Below are 21,305 nucleotides of genomic sequence, written 5' to 3'. Positions count from 1 at the left end.
ATGCCGTACTTCTCACCATGGTACTTTCCGCCATGCTTGATGGCGTTAGGTACATGTCCGCTAGGGTCAGAATTCGCGTACCGTTGCGCCATGGTGGTAATTACGGTTTGGCATGGCGCGCGTGCGCGTACTTGGTGCAGTTAGCGTTGGCGTTCACTACGGTGTCGCTAATGGCATCGTACTTTACGGTGACGGGTCATAATCGCACCGAGCGCTATTCGATGGCGGTATTGCATTTCCGCCAACGTTTTTCGATTTCCGCCAGGGTCGTAATGAGGGCCACTGTTTGAAACACTCCAGCACTCTTATTGTAAAACACTCTAAACACCGTTACTATTATGATATATATACAACCCTTATTCCTTATCAGACAAGTCTTAGTTAACACCACTTATTTCCAGACAGAGGTGAGCGCTAAACTATAGATGGCACTCCAATAAGTTCATGAAGAAGGAAGGGAAAAAGACAGAATATGTGAAGATACACCACTCTAAGATTTAGGAACACTTTTAGCAAGGCAGAAGAGCAAAAGTCACTTGTGAGCCAAAGTCCATAGGCTGCGCCCACTCTTAGTTAGAGCAGAGCACAAATGCGCCCAAGATCACACAGTTACACTAGGCTTTGAAAGTCTTACAGAGAGTTCGAAAAGAGTTTAGAGAGGCTCAGAAAAGTTTAGCCAGGGTGTCCCAGGCTAACCCAGGTTCGAAAGCCGGGTGCTAAATCTACCCCGTACAGTCGGTAGCAAGGGAAGCCAGGTGGAACACGGTACCATAAGTGGGAAGGATCCTCCAGCGGTGACAGTTGTTCCTGGCAGCGGGTGCAAGTCTCGGCGTCGTCCAGAGGAAGAGAAGATCTCGACTTGGAGGAAAGATGAAGGACGTTGCACTGCCAGGGAAGAAACCAGCCACAGAATTTTCCGGTTAAAGGTATTAGCATTTATTTTGCGTCATGGTAAAACGTGGTATTCCGGTTGCCGGGGTTCTTGGCACAGGCAATGCAGCCACGAGATGTGTCGGGGTCAAAGGAAGAAGACTCTCCGGCGGCAGATCTCCTCTGTCGTTGGGAAAAGTGGTGAGACGGTTCAGCAGGCTCCACCGGTGGTGTCGTCGTAGCAGGTCGGCTCAGCTTCTCCCTCGTCCGATTCTTAGGTCCTGTGACGACTTCTGAAGTTCCAGTCCCCAAAGCCCTGCTTTTATGCAGAAAACCCCCATTCACTCAGCCTAGCTGTCACTCAAACATGCTAAGTGGTGAGCCGGCCGTCTCACCACTTGGGCCAATCAGGACAGAGTGCGACTTGAGTTGCCTAGGCAACCAACTCAGTCCAGGGTGCCTAAATCCCCCTCCACCCCTCCTAAGTACCCCAGACAGAGTGGCACCACTTTGGAGGGCTTCTGTGGAGAAGCCCGCAAAAAGTGGAACAAAGGGCTCGACTTCGGTTGGAGTCACAGAAGAGAACACAAACGGCATTTTAGAACCAAGTTTTAGGAAAAAATACCAACCGGAGAATTAATAATAAATATATAAACCAGCGGTATGTTCGAGGTTATCGTAATTAAATAAATAAAGATAGTAGCTTCGAACAATGGGAAAATCCCATAGAGAAATATTCGCGGTTGAATATAAAAAGTAGTATCCACTGCCACCAGCCAAAACTCGATCAGGGGGGACAGAGACGTGCCCCCTCGACTAACAGACCCCGGGGCAATCAAATTGCCCCAGCCATTACGTCCACAATATGATGGTTTGTGCTGGTTCTTTTCAGAATTCAAGACTAGTAAAGTCAATGGTGTCTTTACATGCCCTGGGAAACAGTAGTCAGTCCCAGGGTATGGATTCTATACTGGGGGGTCACTATGACACCCCTGTGTTACGGCACTGCGGGTGCTGTGTAACACACATCACAAAACACATAAGCCCTATGGAGTAAAAGACCCCATAGTCCAATAAACACATCTAAAGTCAAAGGAACACACTCAAATCATGTCCAAGAGTGAGGGTAAAAGAGTCTCACTCTTGGCAGGAGAAAAAAATAAACCCCAACAATCCAGCACAGCTGCTGGGGGACTCACTAGGTTAGGAAATTCAGCCTAAACAGAGAATTCTCCCTAACACCGACATCAAAGTATAAAAAGAGTCTGAGCATGCAATGAGAAACATGTACCTGTCCTGCTATCAGATAAGCACCAAATAATGTTGTAACCCTTCTGCTCCAGGTTTTGCATCTAAGCAAAAACCTGACCCTCCTGTACCACCCCTAGAGAACATAAGTGTAAATCCCAACAGGAAACTAAAAACAAGGTCATCAAGTAACCCAACTCGGGCCAAGCTGCAATGAGGAGAGACGCAGCACTGAATGGGTAATAGGGATTGCCTTTGTCACTTAAACGAGTGAGAGAAACAGGTGTAACCGGATGCAGGTCAGCACAACCTAGTTCTGGCCTCATTGTCTGCCTAGGGCCAAGAGAAAATAAAACACAAGAAATATCAATGACATCAGTGATAACCTACTCATGGGAGAACCGCCTGGGCGGCCAAAGCTTTATTCTTCTTGTGGTTCTTTCCCACCCTGGACAAGGGGCCTCCTGTGGCACTAGGCAACTTCGGAGAGGTGGCCACAGGATCCAAATTGGGAGGCATAGTTGCCCGATCCGGCAAGAGGAGCTACTCTGTTTCCTTCATGGTGGTGATCATCAATGGGTGGTTAGCTTAGGTGAGGTTGAGGGCTGTGGGGAATCCCCATCTATAACGGACAGACCTTTCCCAAAGCCAGTCTGTAAGGGGACAAAGAGCTTTCCATTTGGAAAGGGTGGCACCGGTGAGGTCCTGATAGAGGGCCAGAGCTGAGCCCCGGAAGAGGATTTTATCAAGACTCCTGCTATGCATGAGGAATCGGTCCTTGAGTTTATAGAAGTGAGCCCATGTAAGAACGTTGGGGACCGGGCCCTGCCACAGCGGGCCAGATGAACGAACCATATGTGTCCCATCCAGTTTACTCGGCTCTTCTGAGGCAGAACCAAGTATGTGATGGGAGGTGCGGTATCAGGTAATAATATCGCCATATATATGGTCACCGTAAATAATATCGCCGGGAAAATGTTGTGGCGATATTATTTGGGTGACCATATATATGGGGATAGGGGCAAAAATAAAATAAAAATGTTTAAAAAAAGTTTGGGGGTTGCAGGGGTGTCCCCCTCATGTTCCATGCAATAATGTCGCCACAAAAAACGGCAATTTTTCGGTGATATTTTTGCATGGCGAGATTTCTGTTGCAACATTATTACATGGAACCGGAGGTGCAGTGACATAAGCCTTTAGGTCCTGGTCAGTTACCTCCACTGGAACTCCTCAGACCTGTATGTTATTTTCTTGGAATCCACAAACTTAGTTTCCACTTGGTGAACCCTATCCTCCAGGTCATAAATGCATTGCACCAACTCACTGACCCTGTACAATTGCTCGCACATGTTAGTATCAACCTCCTTGATCTGTCACTAATTCTCATGTAGGCGTTTTTCAAAAGAGTATATCTTCCCCCATCTGAGACCGGCTCGACTGGAGTTGCTCTTTGATCTCTGTCATTCATTTCTGTAGGTTGTCTTTCGTAGCCAGCTGGGGGATAGCCAACAGAGACTTGTCTTTGTGAATTTGGGCCACTGTGGTTAGGACTTTTTCCCCCGGTCCTGGGTCTGCAAGAACAGGCTATGTCCCCCGATCTCTGGGTTTTGGCCTTAGCCATGGTGGAAGCACCACCTCATCAAGCAGAGCATAAGAAGGGAAGGCCGACTGAGAGTCAGTAAGGCCCAGACGACAAGAAGGCACAGGGGCCTCCAGACAGGCCAACAGGATCTGGGATCCTGTGGTTACTAGGGAGCCGGAGCCGGTGTTTGATGTAACTCTTGGGGGGAAGCCCCCTCAAACCTCCAGGATGTCAATGGATCCACCCCCACAGTTCCTGTGGGCTGCAGTGGGCTGCTGTCATGATGCCTACCCCCGGAGCACCAGGCCAGGCCCAGCACCCCCGGAAGCAGGCATCATGCCCTCGGGTAAAAGCCCAGCGGCCCCTTATAGGGGCTCTTTGGACTCAGTCCTGGCGCCTTTGGCGCCAGGCTCATGTTGGACATCAGTCCTGGCGCCATAGGCGCCAGGCTCATAAAGGGAGGTGTTTTGTGCACTTACCTGATGCAGACCATGCTGCACGCTTCAGGCCTCCCTGAGACCTGAAAGGGACTATTTTTTCATACGGATTATTTTTTCACTCGGGCGTGGCCAGGGAAGGATACATACCTAGTTGGGGAAGGATACATACCTGGGACTTCTTTGGAGGCTATTTAAGCCACGCCCAGACAGCAGCTCATGCTTCGCGTTGTTCTGCTTCCTGCAGCTTAACGCTCACCGTGTCTGCTCCTGCTCCTGGACTCCAGCCACGCCCGCCTCGAACCTGGAAGACCTGCAAGGAAGGAAGAGAAGAGAAAGGTGAAAACCAAGGACTATTTCAAACTTCTTACCTGCATCCGGAATCTTCTCGCCAGCATCCCTGAAGAAAGACTTCCATTTAAAAGCATCGCGTTGCTCGCTCCAGCGCCACGCTTCACTCACCTGTCCTCGAGACATCTCCCGGCTCCATCGCGGCTGTCAGCATCGGACGCCACATCTCTGCACCTAGGGGAGAGAGGAAGAAACAAAAGGTGAGCAGAAGGAACACAGAAGGAAAGCCTGATTAACAGCCATAATGCTTACCGGCTTTTCTTCCACATTTCGGGTCGGCGCCGCCCCGTTGGCAGGTACCGTACCCCGGCCCCTATGGGGAAAGGACAAGAGACATTTCTGGGGAATGATAAGGACATTTAGAGGGATCGCCCTCATCACTACTCACCTCGGCAGTTTAACCCCTCGACGCATCGCCTTCATTCTGCACCTGAAATAAAGGACAGATCACAGGTTAGAAAGACAACATAAAGGGGGCCTCACTTGAACTTTGAACTTTCATACTTACGGCGCATCGCTCAGGAAAGTCAAGTGGATTTTGCCAGCGCCATTCTGAAAACCAGTGAAGTAACTGGACCAACACGCGCCCCTTCACCAGAAGCAGGATGGAGAGTTCACCCTTCCAAACCATAAGGTGAGCTTAAACCGGGGTTTGGAGGAAGTTAGAGAGGAACGAAGGGGAAGGGGGAAATGGGGGAGCTAGCACACTATTCTGCAGACTGTTAATCCCCTTTCTCATCTGCAGAAGGATATTCCTACGTGCCAGTCAAGCACGATTTGGAGGTCCTGTCCAATCGGTGTTCGGGGTCCTGCGCATCACGCTAGAAGAGGCCACAGCAATCCAGACTAGACCAGCGCCCCCGTGGGAACCAGGTGAGCATTACAGCACGCGAAGCCTTCCTACAAATTCCCACCCAGGCGCTATGGAAACTTCCGAAACTGACCAGTTGGCCCAATTACTGGGGGAATTACGGGCCGAAGTACACGCCGCTCATCAAGAGACTAGTGCCCTCAGGAGGGAAGTGATTGTAATAAAGGATAGAGCTGATGACCTGGCTAGACAGCTTTTGCAAGGTCAAGCTGGACAAACTCCTTTACCCGGTTCCGGGGGGAACCCCACTCCTGTGGTTTCCAGTAACCCGGTGCAGATGAATTTACCTGGAAACATGCCGCTGGCCCCACCTGAACGCTTTGCTGGGGACCCCAAACGATTCGCCGTATTCATGAATCAGTGTCGTTTGCACTTCCTATGCAGACCTGGGGCCTTCCCTAATGATCAGACCAAGGTAGCCTTTGTGTTGTCATATCTCAGCGGCTGTGCTGCTGATTGGTCAGTCCCACTGGTAACTCAAGATGACCCGATTCTTCGTGATTTTCAAGGATTTCAAACAAGCATGGAAAGGTTATTTGCTCAACACTCCCAGGGACAGGCTCTGGATGACGAACTTCTATCTCTGCGACAGGGCAATCAAGACCTTCTATCCTACATTGCAACCTTCAATAGACTAATTGTGGAAACTGGTTGGCCAGAGGATAAAAGAATCACGTTATTCTATCGAGGTCTACGCGGAGAACTTAAAGATGTCCTGGCACAAGTTGTAAATCCGCCCCAAGAATGCACTGAATATATAGACTTAGTGGTCCAATTGGATCACAGGCTGCAAAACAGAAAAGCAGATCAGTCCAAGTTTGAAACCCGGATGTTGGCCAAGACCCACGCTAACCCCAAGGGGTCTGATGCCTCGAAGCCTATGCAAATCGGAGGTGTTAAAGGACCCCTAACTCAAAAAGAACGGCAAAGAAGACGACAGATGCAATTATGCCTTTATTGTGGGTCCTCTGGACACTTTCTACGAGATTGCCCGGTTAAGCCGCCCAAGAAGGTGGTAGGAGCCGCTGAAAAAATCCATGGAAACTCTGTATCGGGAAACGACCACGCCCGGCAAGCGTAGGAGTCCGCTTGCTGAGCTTGAAAACTAACTCTCAGACCTCGCATTTCATTGTGCCAATGGTCCTCGTAGATCCGGAACAGCCTAAACGGTTGCATGATATAAAGGCATACATCGATAGCGGGGCTATAGGAAACTATGTGGATCGAGAATTGGTCTCTAGGATAAACCTCCATCTGCATCCTAAAACCAACAAAGATGTCATCACCACAGTAGATGGAACCGAAATTGCCTCTGGACCGGTGACACATTCCACAGCTGAGGTGACACTTGTAGGTCCGAATGGCCATCGGGAGGCAGTTGTGTTTGATGTAATCAAGGCTCCACAGTTTCAGCTTATTCTCGGAATCCCTTGGTTAGAGACACATAATCCTCGAATTGATTGGCGAGCGAAGAGAATAACCTTCCCGGATTGTGCACAAACCTGCTACCCAGAAAATCCAACGATTAATCTAGCATCAGTAACCTCTGTCCCCGTGCAACTACCTCCAGAGTACCAAGACTTTCAGGACGTCTTCCAAAAGGAACAGGCCAACACGTTACCTCCCCACAGATCGTACGATTGCCAAATCGATCCGGTGCCCGATGCACAACCCCCATGTAGCAGGATTTACGCCCTTACTGAACCAGAGAATCTGCATTTGAGACAATATTTAGATCAATACCTCGCCAATGGTTTCATTCGCCCGTCAAAGTCCCCGGCATCCCCAGCTTTGTTCTTCGTGCCTAAAAAAGAAGGCGACCTTAGAACTTGTATCGATTACCGCGCATTGAACCAGATAACTGTTAAAAATCGTTACCCTCTGCCTCTGATCCCTGAACTCCTTGACCAGGTGAAGGACGCTTGCGTATACACCAAGTTAGATCTCCGGGGGGTTTATCATCTGGTACGAGTAAAAGAAGGCGACGAATGGAAAACGGCCTTCCGTACAAAATATGGACTATTCGAATACCAGGTGATGCCTTTCGGGTTGTGCAACGCGCCTGAAGCCTTCCAATTCTTCATGAACGATGTCCTTCGGGAACTCATCGATGTCTGTGTTGTCGTGTATATCGATGACATTCTTGTGTATTCCTCTTCGGAATCTGATCACAGAAAGCATGTCAGGGCCGTCCTAGAGAAACTGCGCCAGCACAAACTGTTTGCCAAGCTGGAAAAATATGTTTTCCATACCACCGAGGTTGAGTTTCTCGGATTCATCCTGACACCTAAAGGGGTCCGAATGGATTCAAGGAAAGTGGATGCCATCCTCAAATGGCCATCACCTGGTTCGGTGAAAGATGTCCAAAGCATGCTTGGTTTTGCCAACTTTTATCGCAGGTTTATCCCGGAGTTTTCACGTGTGGTGCAACCCATCACTGCACTCTTGCAAAAAAATAAACGTTTTGAATGGACCGAGGAAGCCGAACAGGCCTTTCAGGAGTTTAAAGCTAAGTTCACGTCCGCACCTATTTTGAAGCACCCGCGTCCCGATCTCCCATATATAGTCAAAACCGACGCGTCCAGCTTAGCCATGGGAGCTGTCCTGTCTCAGAGAGACCCTGAAACCAACCAACTGCACCCCGTAGCATTTTGGTCCAGAAAGTTCTCGCCGCCGGAGATAAATTATGCGATCACTGATAAGGAACTATTAGCCATTAAGTCCGCCTTCAAGGCTTGGCGGCATTATCTCCTCGGCGCCCGGCATACCATCACCGTGATCACTGATCACCGAAATTTACAATATTTAAAAACTGCCAAGGCTCAATCGTCTCGACAGCTCCGATGGGCTTTGTTCTTTGCTGAGTTCGATTTTGTAATCACCTACCACCCCGGCTATAAGAATGGTAAGGCGGACGCTCTATCCCGAATTGGAATGGAAGAAATAGACACAAACTCAGAACCTGTGTCGATAATTCCCGAACAAAGAATTTTGGGGATAACTACTTTACAAACCCTTGAAGACATTCAAGCACGAGTGAAACAATTCCTGGACTCTTCAGCCTTGCAGGATTGGATCAAAAGGGGGTCTAACTTTTCAGTCAAGGATGGCTTACCTTACTTCCAAGGACGCTTATTTTTGCCAGAAAAGGAATTGCAAGAACTAGTTATTTCTCGTCATCATGATACCCTGATGGAAGGACATCCTGGCATTGCCAAAACAGAGGAAAAGGTTAAACGACAATTCTGGTGGCCTACCTGGCGAAAGGATATTAAATCTTTCGTGATGTCCTGTCGAGTTTGTGCCCAAAACAAAGGTCAAAAGACAAGACCCGCCGGTCTTCTTCAGCCCTGAGACATTCCACCAGCACCTTGGCACACCCTGTCACTAGATTTTATCACGGACCTGCCCTCTTGTAATGGTTACAATACTATTCTGGTCGTGGTGGATTTATTTTCCAAAATGGCCCACTTCATTCCGTTGAAAGGATTACCTTCAGCCTTTGTTCTTGCCAAAGAATTTTTCGAAAATATCATCCGTTTGCATGGATTCCCGTCCATACTAGTCTCCGATCGGGGAAGCCAGTTTATTTCTCATTTTTGGAAAAAGTGTTGTCAACTGGCACAAATCGACGTAAGACTCTCGACCAGCCACCACCCACAGACCGATGGTCAGACGGAGAGAACGAACCAGACCCTTGAACAATATCTGCGATGTATGTTGCACCAATCGGAGGGTAATTAGAAGGACATTTTATGGGTGGCAGAATATGGATACAATAACTCGATACACTCTGGAACTGGTCAGAGCCCCTTTTATACCCTATATGGACAGCACCCTCGTACTTCAGACTTGGACTCACCTCTGAGCCTTGAAATGCCCGCCGTGGACCATTTGCATTCTACGATTACTCAAGCCTTCAAGGATGCAACTGCACATTTGCAAAATGCGAAAGGGAAATACAAAAAGAATGCGGATCTGCATCGAAGAGAGGCGCCTCCATACCAAATAGGGGATCAAGTATGGTTGGCTACCAAACACCTATCACTCAAGGGGCCTCAAACTTTTAATCCAAGGTATTTAGGCCCTTACTCGATCAAAGCTATAATCAACCCAGTGGCAGTCAAGCTCGATCTACCAGCTAACATGCGGATTTACTCCGTTTTTCATGTGTCACTTTTGAAACCAGTGCACCCAGGAACCAGATTAACAAAGCCACCAGAACCGATTCAGATAGATGGGGAGCCTGAATTCGAGGTGAAGAACATTTTGGATTCTAAGATCTCAAAATCAAAACTTTTCTATCTAATTGATTGGAAAGGGTACGGGCCTCAGGAAAGGTCTTGGGAACCCAGTGATCACGTACATGCACCTCGGCTGGTAAAAAGGTTCCATCGGAATTTCCCAAACAAACCGAAACCTCCAGAAGGAACGACCTTGGGAGGGGCCTTGGGGGGGAGTGCTGTCATGATGCCTACCCCTGGAGCACCAGGCCAGGCCCAGCACCCCCGGAAGCAGGCATCATGCCCTCGAGTAAAAGCCCAGCGGCCCCTTATAGGGGCTCTTTGGACTCAGTCCTGGCGCCTATGGCGCCAGGCTCATGTTGGACATCAGTCCTGGCGCCATAGGCGCCAGGCTCATAAAGGGAGGTGTTTTGTGCACTTACCTGATGCAGACCATGCTGCACGCTTCAGGCCTCCCTGAGACCTGAAAGGGACTATTTTTTCATAGGGACTATTTTTTCACTCGGGCGTGGCCAGGGAAGGATACATACCTAGTTGGGGAAGGATACATACCTGGGACTTCTTTGGAGGCTATTTAAGCCACGGCCAGACAGCAGCTCATGCTTCGCGTTGTTCTGCTTCCTGCAGCTTAACGCTCACCGTGTCTGCTCCTGCTCCTGGACTCCAGCCACGCCCGCCTCGAACCTGGAAGACCTGCAAGGAAGGAAGAGAAGAGAAAGGTGAAAACCAAGGACTATTTCAAACTTCTTACCTGCATCCGGAATCTTCTCGCCAGCATCCCTGAAGAAAGATTTCCATTTAAAAGCATTGCGTTGCTCGCTGCAGCGCCACGCTTCACTCACCTGTCCTCAAGACATCTCCCGGCTCCATCGCGGCTGTCAGCATCGGACGCCACATCTCTGCACCTAGGGGAGAGAGGAAGAAACAAAAGGTGAGCAAAAGGAACACAGAAGGAAAGCCTGATTAACAGCCATAATACTTACCGGCTTTTCTTCCACATTTCGGGTCGGCGCCGCCCCGTTGGCAGGTACCGTACCCCGGCCCCTATGGGGAAAGGACAAGAGACATTTCTGGGGAAAGATAAGGACATTTAGAGGGATCGCCCTCATCACTACTCACCTCAGCAGTTTAACCCCTCGACGCATCGCCTTCATTCGGCACCTGAAATAAAGGACAGATCACAGGTTAGAAAGACAACATAAAGGGGGCCTCACTTGAACTTTGAACTTTCATACTTACGGCGCATCGCTCAGGAAAGTCAAGTGGATTTTGCCAGCGCCATTCTGAAAACCAGTGAAGTAACTGGACGAACACGCGCCCCTGCACCAGAAGCAGGATGGAGAGTTCATTTTTCCAAACCATAAGGTGAGCTTAAACCGGGGTTTGGAGGAAGTTAGAGAGGAACGAAGGGGGAAGAGGGAAATGGGGGAGCTAGCACACTATTCTGCAGACTGTTAATCCCCTTTCTCATCTGCAAAAGGGTATTCCTACGGGCCAGGCAAGCACGATTTGGAGGTCCTGTCCAATTGGTGTTCCGGGTCCTGCGCATCACGCTAGAAGAGGCCACAGCAATCCAGACTAGACCAGCGCCCCCGTGGGAACCAGGTGAGCGTTACAGCTGCTGCCCAGCCCAGGAGGCCTAGGCGTGTGGTAGCTTTTTCGTATCTTAGTGTGGCCGTTGCTCTCCCATGGGGGCATACACAATAGTCAGAGGTTTCTTCCAGTTGAAGGCTATTTAGGAAGGTGCACAATGTGCTGCACTGGTGGCTAAGGAGTGAGATCACTAGCAGGCTTGTTGTGTTGTTGGACTCCAGACAGCCTATGCTGGCATGTCTAGACTCCTCACATCATAAATGGTCCCCCCTGTGCCACGGTAGTCCCCCGACACCCCAGTTGCAAAACCCAGAATGCCTGGGGCGCCCCACCCCACTGATCAGTGAAGTGAAAGGTGGTCTGTGTGTCCTACTGGATCAATCCAAACAGGCCCCAGAGAGTGGGATCTGTATGAGGCTGCAGGCATCCACGAAGCTGGTTGTGCTCTAGCCAAGGAGCAGGAATGAATCCCCACAGCTGGACTTTCCTCTCCCTACCCGCGGTCACGACATCCCTTTGTGGGCTATGGGCACATTGGCCACGCCCAGTTTTCCTTGAAAGCAAGACAACGAAGAGCAACACAGGTTTGAATCCCGATCCTATGCATAGAAACCAACCCCTTAATTGCCAAGGGTCCCCCCCGCCCAGTGCCAAGCTCTTTTTTGGTGATTTCGGTATGTCGCCATTCAATCTCTTGTAATGTTTTTGTTACATGTCATATCTCAGCCAACTTTGGCCCCTTTTCTTCCCACATGTAGGCGGTCATATTGCCATCAAGGTATTCTAGTTTGCTGTATGGGGGTGAGACAAAATAACCAAAAAGACAGCATATTTTGTGTTGTTTCAGAAAATGCCAATAAAATGAAGCCTACTGTTTTTTCCTTGTAAGAGCTAGGGACAAATGGTTTACTGTGCTGAATTCACCATTTTCCAGTTTCAGGAACAGGTTAAGTGGAAACAAAAAAAACAATTTTATATGGTTACCATCAGTTTTGTGACAAGTAGGCGATATTGCCCTTTTTTTCCCAATAGGCATGCGTGGACAGAATGGAAGAGGAGGGTAGGAAAGCTGAATGGGAAGACAAAAAGGCATATATTTCTGAATAGTAGATACAATTCCAAGTTTAGGAAGGAGTGATTTGCGCAGATCAGGCAACAACTATGTAGGGAAAATTCCCATAGTTTGGGGAAAAATTGGAACAATGACAGATAAAAAAGGAATGTGGTGGACATGGTTGGCCATGTAAGGTAATTGCTTCTGTGCATATTGTGAAAAGCAATGCTTCACTACATTCCCCCGACTCTTCCAGTTAGGAAATCACGCATTTTTTGTAATGTTTCACAAAACAAGCAATACCAAAAGCCTAAAACTTAGCCATGGTACACAGGATTTGTATGCTCACGGCCTAATCAGACATAGTTAGCATGTGTAAATAAGGAAAACAAATATGGTGAGTAATGGCAAGCATACATTTTTTGAAAGCACATGCAAACCTTTTGAAGGGTTGGTGACTTGTGCAGGTTACAAAAGCATATAGTGTCTAAAGCAGCAACTACATGTAGGTCACATTTGGGAAATGAAAGGCTATGTAGAAAAGTGCAGCAGCAAATGTATGATAATGTTATGAAAACCAAGAGAAAACAATAAATGTCCTACATTTCCACTTTCCCACAGGTGCCCCAATGAAAACGGTACCTCACATATGGGGGTGCACCTACCTGGGTGCAAAGGGAAAAGGCTATACCACTGGTAACCCCAAGTGTTTCGGTAGAGCAGATTTTTGTGGGCAACCGACAGATTTGGGCATGGGGTGTCGCAGCCACCAAGGAAAACAGGGAACCCCATGCATTTCCAAAAAGAAGACACCCATGAGAATCCACAGAGGTCTGACACAACTCGCCCCAGAATGTATTACCCACAAGCCCCGGCAATGTTCAAAACTTGGCAAAAAAAACCTCTATTTTCAGAGATTTACCACCGCCAAACCACCAAACACGCCGCCAACAACACATGTCCTACCTTCAGGTGTTCCCACAGGTGTCCCTATTAAAACAGTACCTCACATGGTGGGTGCACCTACCTGGGCACAAATGAAAAAGGCTAAACCACTGGTAACCCCAAGTGTTTTGGCAGAGCAGATTTTGCTCTTGTAGACAACCTACAGCTGTGGGCCTGGGGTGTCACAGCCACAAAGGAGAACAGAGATTCACATGGATTTCTGAAAAGAAGACACCCGTTGGAATTATATGATATATGATATGATAGGTTATTTAAAATGTGCTTAATACCCAGCGGCTTCTAAGCATGGACCCGGGGATCGAACCTGTGTTGCTCTGTGTCGTCTTGCTTCCAAGGTGAGCATGTTGCAAATGAGCTACCTCCCAAGACCCTGACAAAAACGGTACCTCACATGTGTGGGTGCAACTACCTGGGCACAAAGGGAATAGGATAAACCACTGGTAACCTCAAATGTTTTGGCAGAGCATATTTTGTGGGATTTTGCTCTTGTGGACAACCCACAGATTTGGGCCTGGGGTGTCGCAGCCACCACGGAAAACAGAGAAACCCATGCATTTCCGAAAATAAGACACTCGTGGGAATTCACAGAGGTCTGACTTGCACGAATCGACATAGAATTTATTACCCACAAGCCCCGGCAAAGTCAGAAAAACACACAATTTTCAGACATTTCCCACCGCTAACCCAACGAAACACGCCACCACCAACACATGGCCTACCTGCCCACGATAACACAGGTGTCCCGACAAAAACAGTATCTCACATGTGTGGGTGCATCTAGCAGGGCGCAAAGAGAAAAGGCTAAAGCACTGGTATTCCCAACTGTTTCATCAGAGTAGATTTTGTGGACATTTGCTCTTATGGACAACCTACAGATTTGGGCCTGGGGTGTCGCAGCCACCAAGGAAAACAGGGAACCCCATGCATTTACAAAAAAAACACACCCGTGGAAACCCACAGAGGTCTGACTTCCGTGAATCGCCTCAGAATGTATTACCCACAAGCCCCGGCAAAGTCCGAAATTAAGGGGTGGGGAACACAATTTTCAGTCATTTGCCATTGGGAAACCACCAAAACACGCCGCCAACAATACTTGTCAACCTTCCTGCATTTCCACATATGTCCCAATGAAAGGCAGACCGAATATGAGTGGGTGCACTCACCTGGGTGAGAATGGGTAAATAATCCGTATGGTAAGTGCTTTGCAAATGCAAGAATCACTGTGTAATACCCACTGCCACCCTGTTGCTCCTCTTCAAACCCATTTATAGGCACCTTTGCTCACACTCCTCATACATACAGTTCACAGTGCAATAGGAGTGGCGGGGTTGGTTTGGCACATGAAACAAAGTTCATGTGAGCAGTAAAGCTGCGTCAAGGCACCAACCGTTTTACTAGCAATTCATACACCTTTCTTGTCTGCAGTCAGTAGGCATTCATTTCAGCGGTCACATCTCTACCAAATCACTAGCTCCACAGCAACCGTATCTGCACACTTATAGCAAGTGGACTTCTGCTCTCATTTCAGCTGTGTCTCCAGGTGATTTCTTTCACACCAACTTCATGTACTTGCATATCAACTGTGTCTGCATTCAAATTTCATGTGGCACCAACCGTATCTGCACACTCCCAGCAAGTGGACATAGCCTCACATGGGAACCTGTCACCAGGCGATATCTTTCACACCATTTTCCAGTACTTGCATATCAACTGTGTCTGCATTCAAATGTCATGTGGCATCAACCATAGATGCTCACTCACAGCATGTGGACATCTCCTCACATCCGAACCTCGTCTCTAGGCGATATCTTTCACACCTCTTACCCTTACTTACATATCAACTCTGCCTGTATTCAACGGTCACGTGTCACCAACTGTATGTGCACACTCGTAGCAAGTGGACATCCGCTCACTTGGCTACCTGGCCTCCAGGCGTTATCTTTCACACCAACTTCAAGTACGGCCTAAGCAAGTATGCCTTCATTCACCGGTCATGTTGAACCATTCATATCTGCAGCCTTACCCACACTAAACACACATCCACTAACATGCTAATAATTTCTGCAGTGATAGCAAAGTGCATTCACAGAAATCACATCTGCATGCACTACGTAGCTTTACTTGACTCACACACCAATGGTACCCAAGTCATTCCAACAGAAGACATTTCAGTCACACCAAACATTACATTAGTTAAGTTAAAAAATAAAAAAGGCAGGGTGGTACAAGATACACAAGACACCGCCGCCATATAGATGGTGTCCATGTAGCATTTTCATGACACTTAGACCTCAAGGGGGACAGCCAAAGTGGCGTGTACTGATTTTGAAAGACACGCCTTGAATGGAGGGAACCAGAATGGTGTTCCTGTCTTGTCCAACACACCCCTTGAGTAGAGGGAGCAGGACTGGTGTTTCTTTATACGGCAAGCCTCAGGTAGAAGGAACCAGAATCACATTCCTTGCCAATGTACGCCTCAAGCGGAGGGAGCTTGATTGACATTTCTTTGGAAGGCAAGCCTCAGGTGGAAGGAGCCTGAATTGCATTCCTTTCCAATATATGCATCCAGTGGAGGGAACTGGAGTGACGTTTCTTTGTAAGGCAAGCATCAGGTGGAAGGAGACGGAATCACATTCCTTTCCAATGTACACCTCAAGAGAAGGGAGCTCGAGTGGCATTCCTTTCCGAGATACGCTTGAAGTGAAAGGAGCAGGAACTTGTTCCTTTGCAAGTCACGCCTCGAGTAGAGGGAGCTAGACTGACCTTTCCTTTTTAGGCAGGCCTCAAGTGAAAGGTGCCGGAGTGGTGTGCCTTTCTAAGGCAGGCCTAAAGTGGAGGGAGCAGGACTACCATTGCTTGCCAAGGCACGCCAAAGGGGAGTGAACCTGAATGGTGTTCCCTTCTTGTCCAAGCCACACCTCTAGTGGAGGGAGCTGGAGTGGCATTCCATTCTAAGATACGCCTCAAGTGGAGGGAACCAGAATGGTGTTCCCTTCTTGTCCAAGGCACACCTCCACTGCAGGGAGCTGGGCTGATGTTTCTTTGTAAGGCAAGCCTCAAGAGGAAGGAGCCGGAACTGCATTCCTTTCAAATGTACGCCTGAAGCAGAGGGAGCTTCACTGACGTTTCATTCTAAGGCTGGCCTCAAGTGGAGCGAGCTGCACGAGCATGCCTTGCCAAGACACCCCAAAGGCGAATTAACCAGTGTGGTGTTCCCTTCTTCTCCAAGTCATGCCTCGAGGAGAGGGAGCTGGACTGACCTTTCCTTCTAAGGCAAGCCTCAAGTGAAAGGTGCCGGAGTGGCGTGCCTTTCTAAGGCAGTCCTGAAGTGGAGGGAGCAGGACTAGCATTGCTTGCCAAGGCACGCCGAAGGGGAGTGAACCAGATTGGTGGTTCTTTCTTGTATAAGGCACGCCTCGAGTGGATGGAGCTAGAGTGAAGTTTATTTCAAAGGTACGCCTCAAGTGGAAGGAGCCTGAAGAGCGTTTCTTTCCAAGGCAGGCCTCAAGTGGAAGGAGCAAGACTAGCAATGCTCATGAAGGCACGCTAAAGATAAGTGAGTCGCAATGGTTTTGGATTTGTATTGAAGGCACGCCTCCAGTGGAGGGAGCAGGAGGGCCGTTCCTTTGTAAGGCATGCATGAATTGAGAGCCTATGGGTCCCTTTCAAGGTATGATGGGCATTCCAGGAAATCAGTCGATCCCCAATACTTTTCCTTTGTATGATACAAAAGGAAAAAAAGCTGTTGGCAGAGGACTGGCATGGAAGGGCATTGGGGACAGTACACCTGAGTATCCCTCGTCTTTTCTTGTTTTGTACACACCTTGCTAGGCCATAAAGACCACATATCGAAACTTAGGCACAATAACCATATACTAAAGTGAAACGTCAGACGCGAGGTTCGTTTTCCAAACAAGTCTGGTTTATTTCAATGTATTGTTAGTCGGCCGACTGGGTCTCAACGCCTCACGACGTGTGTTCCCAAACACCGTGAGATGTGATAGAGAGCAAACAGAGCTCAAGCAGCAATATATATATACATTAGACATATCCTTTGCTAAAGCAATTCAACCCGCCCTCATACATGTCATACAGGCTAGGGTTCAGTGATTGACAATCATGACAATTATGACACGTTATGACAAGTCTTCATTCAGCCTAAACGTAGTTATTTTAGCAAAGGCAGCAGAGACAGCTTTCTGTTATGAGGAACATGGAGCTCTGGCTCGGCAAGAATATTGTGTTCTTAGCAGGGAAACATTCCTTACTACGTTATCTATGTGTTTCGGCTCATGAGCTAAGGGTCAGATAGTTCTGAAGCAGAAAATACCACTCTCCGTGAAGGGGCACCGCTAGGAGAATATAATTCATGTTTAACTGCCTTTTACAACAGCGCTTGCAAGGCAACCCGGCACCTGGCCTACTGATTAGATGCAGCTTCTGCTCGACTTCAAGGACTTGGTGAGAGAGAAAAACAATGTATTTCTGCACAGTTTCACATTCCTGTCTGTGTGAGTATTTCAGCGTTCAAGCCGTGGTCTCGCACGGTGTGCGAGTCTTAAAGCATAGAATACATTTGCAAAGCGTTTTGACAGAAAAGAAAAAAACAACTGGCTGACATTTCACAAACTGGACACCCTTTGGTTACATTGACGATTCTAGGATTAGGATGTTTGTCACATGATGCAATTGGCTTCTGGCCAACATAATATATGTATCATTTGACTATAGGGTTGCTTTTTCTGGTCTAACAACCTTTATTTTGTGGATGGTTGTGTCTTCATGGTTGTGGCAGGAACATAATCAGCAAAGTGTTGTCCTTTCAATCTGGCCACATCTTCTACCTCTGCGTGAATTTGTACATGGACAATGGTCAGAGATTTTACAACTCCTTTTTCAAAGTTCAAAATGACGGTGGCTTTCATTACGACCCTGGCGGAGAGGGGTATACGCCAGCGTAATGCATGGCGTACCTCTCCGCCAGATTAAGACTTTCCGTAGCGCCATGGGGATTTTTCCACCCGGATTTTCCGGGCGGAAAAATCCATGGCGCTACGGGACCTCTTGTTAATTACGCCACCGTATTCTACGGTGGCGTAATTAACGCCTTCCCCACTCCCATTATACCCTATGGGGCAAAAATGGGAATGGGGAAGGGTAAATGGGGATTGGGGACTTACCGCCCCGCCAAGGTCGGAATGGGGTGGTAAGTCCGCCAACCCCCATGGCGGAGTTGGCAGCTCTGCGCCATGGTCCATGGTGCAAATTGCACCATGGACCTCCGCCAGGGTCGTAATGAGGCCCAGTTTGTTTTGTGGAGCAGCTGCACGGTATACAACATAAGCATTGTATGTAGCTATATGCATAATGTGTATGGCCAACTTCTTGTAGCACATGCGAGACTTGCGTGCATCATGGTATGGCTCAAGCATTTGGTCTGCTTTATCTACTCCACCCATGTACTTTGTTGTAGTCCAGAATGCAGTTTGGCTTCAGCACTTGCTGAACCTGCCCGTGCACAGTTACTAGTGAAGTACTTTCATCATAAATAGTACTTAGCATGTGCACATCCCTTCTGTCGCAGAATTTTACTGCCAACAGTTTATCCCGCCGCAATGCCTTACATGCTCCCTTGTCCAGCTTCTTACACACAAGTTTTTGCGGTTACTGCAGAGTGTACCGCATGCCAGTGTGCCTACATTGTACAATTCCTTGAAGAGAGTAATTGCTGTGTAGAAATTGTCCACATACAAATGGTGACCCTTATGGAGTAATGGTGTGGCAAGATCCCAAACAATCTTCTCACTTATCCCTAAATGGGCTGGGCAGCCCGTGGGGTTTAACATCGAGTCTTTTCCAGTGTAGACTCTCATGCTGTAGGCATACCCATTGGTACATTCGCACAACATGTACACCTTGATCCCATATTGTGATATCTTGGTCGGAATGTACTGCTTGAACAGTAGCCGACCTTTGAACAATACTAATGATTCATCAATGGATATGGTCTGGCTAGGAACATACACCTTCAAAAATCGCTGAGTAAAGTGCTTCAAAAATGGATGAAGTTTGAATAGCCTATCACAATTTGGGTCAGTTCTGGTTAATGCTGCCGAGTTATCATTGAAATGCAACATACTTTGCAGTGCTTGAAAATGATTTCTCCTCATTGTTGCTGGAAAAAAAAGGATTTGTAAATACTGCTTCAGTAGACCAGAACATTGAGATAGACGACTTCGGCAATATTTTCTCATCTCAACATTGGAAGTTGGAACCCAAGATTGTGCTCTGGAATGTGGTTTGAGAGTGGGACCCCGTGACCTCAATAACTGTACAGCGTACAAATTGGTTTGCTGAACCACATTTGCAATTAACACATCATCCACAAAAAAGTAAAAAAAGTCAATAGGCTGAACCCCATCGTTATTCACTCTGACTGGTTTGGGGGAAGGCGCACTCTCCAACCCCTCCTTAATCAGGACCAATGGACCTCTGACTGGATGGCCATAAAGAAGTTCAAAGGGACTGAATCTCAACTGCTTGGATCCTGCCTTTGGTACAAGCACAACTTGGCTAGATCATGGGCTAGTAGAGGGCTCTATGTACCATCAAGCATCTTGTTGACCTCATTCCTTATATGGGTTCTTACATTGTCTGACATTCTGTACCCCCTGATTTTGACAGTTAAACAGTCACCAGTGAGTATATCATGCTGGCCCCAAGGGGCCAAGCCTGGTGAAACTGAGAACAGGGAGGCAGACTGGTTTAACAGTAACTTGCACTCATCCCGCTGGTCAGATGTGAGACTGGAAGAGAGATTAACTCCTTCCACTTGCTCATCTAAAGGTAAGCCTCTGAGGAGGTCAGGCAGAGGTTCACTCTCCTCCTCCTCCTGAGCTGAAGCTAGAAGCAAAGCTCCTATGTCAGGCCTAGAGACATACGCCTTCAAACGGTTGGTGTGAAAGACTCTGAGAGCCTCCTTAGGATTGCCTAAGTCCACCAGATAGTTCACCTCTCCAAGTTTACCCAAAACTTTGAATGGTCCTATCCATTTATCCTGCAAGGCCCTCTGCCTTGTTGGGACCATAACAAGAACAAGCTGGTCTTGAGTAAACTCAACCATGATAGCCTTCTGGTCATGCCAATGCTTCACCAGAGCCTGACCAGCCTTCAAGTTATCACTTGCCATCATGTGTGACATTCTCCTCCGGAGACCTATCACATAGTCAGTCACTCTGACTGGTTTGGGGGAAGGCGCACTCTCCAACCCCTCCTTAATCAGGACCAATGGACCTCAGACTGGATGGCCATAAAGAAGTTCAAAGAGACTGTAACCTACTCCCTCCTGAGGGACTTCTCTATATGCAAAGAGAAGGCATGGCAGTAGAAGGTCCCACTTTCTTTTAAGGGGGTCTTCTAAAACACCTATCATGCTCTTCATAGTTCTGTTAGACCTCTCCACCAACCCATTGGTTTGGGGATGGTAGGCATTTGAGAACTTGTAGGTGACTCCACGGGTTGTCCACATGGCTTGCATGTAGTGGGACATAAAATTTGATCCCCTGTCAGATATCACCTCCTTAGGAAAACCTACTCTGGTAGAAATACCAAGTAGGGCCTTAGCCACAGCCGGAGCCGTAACAGTCCTCATAGGTAATGCTTCAGGATATCTAGTGGCATGATCCACTACAACCAGGATAAAACTGTTGCCTGAAAATGTGCGCGGGTCAAGAGGTCCAACAATGTCAATCCCGACCCTCTCAAAAGGAACTCCCACCACTGGGAGAGGCACCAAGGGTGCCACATTCTTGGCTCCACTCTTGCCAGAGATTTGGCAAGTGTGGCAGCTCCTGCAGAATGTGTCTACTTCTGAACCTTAGGCCAGTAGAACTAAAAAGAGAGCCTTTCCTTGGTCTTTTTAAAAATTAAGTGACCAGCCAAAGGTATCTCGTGGGCTAGCTGCAGAAACTGGAGCCAGTTCACTAGAGGTACTACAAGTCTTTTGCAGTCTCGAGGGGTTGACTCAGTCGGTTCACTGTAGAAGAGGCCATCTTCCCAGTGCAACCTATACTTCTCAGGCTCAGTCCCA

The sequence above is a fragment of the Ambystoma mexicanum genome, chromosome 6q (assembly GCF_040938575.1).
Source record: "Ambystoma mexicanum isolate Mex_15411 chromosome 6q, UKY_AmexF1_1, whole genome shotgun sequence".
Lineage (NCBI taxonomy): Eukaryota > Metazoa > Chordata > Amphibia > Caudata > Ambystomatidae > Ambystoma > Ambystoma mexicanum.
Note: the sequence above shows the minus strand (reverse complement) of the source record.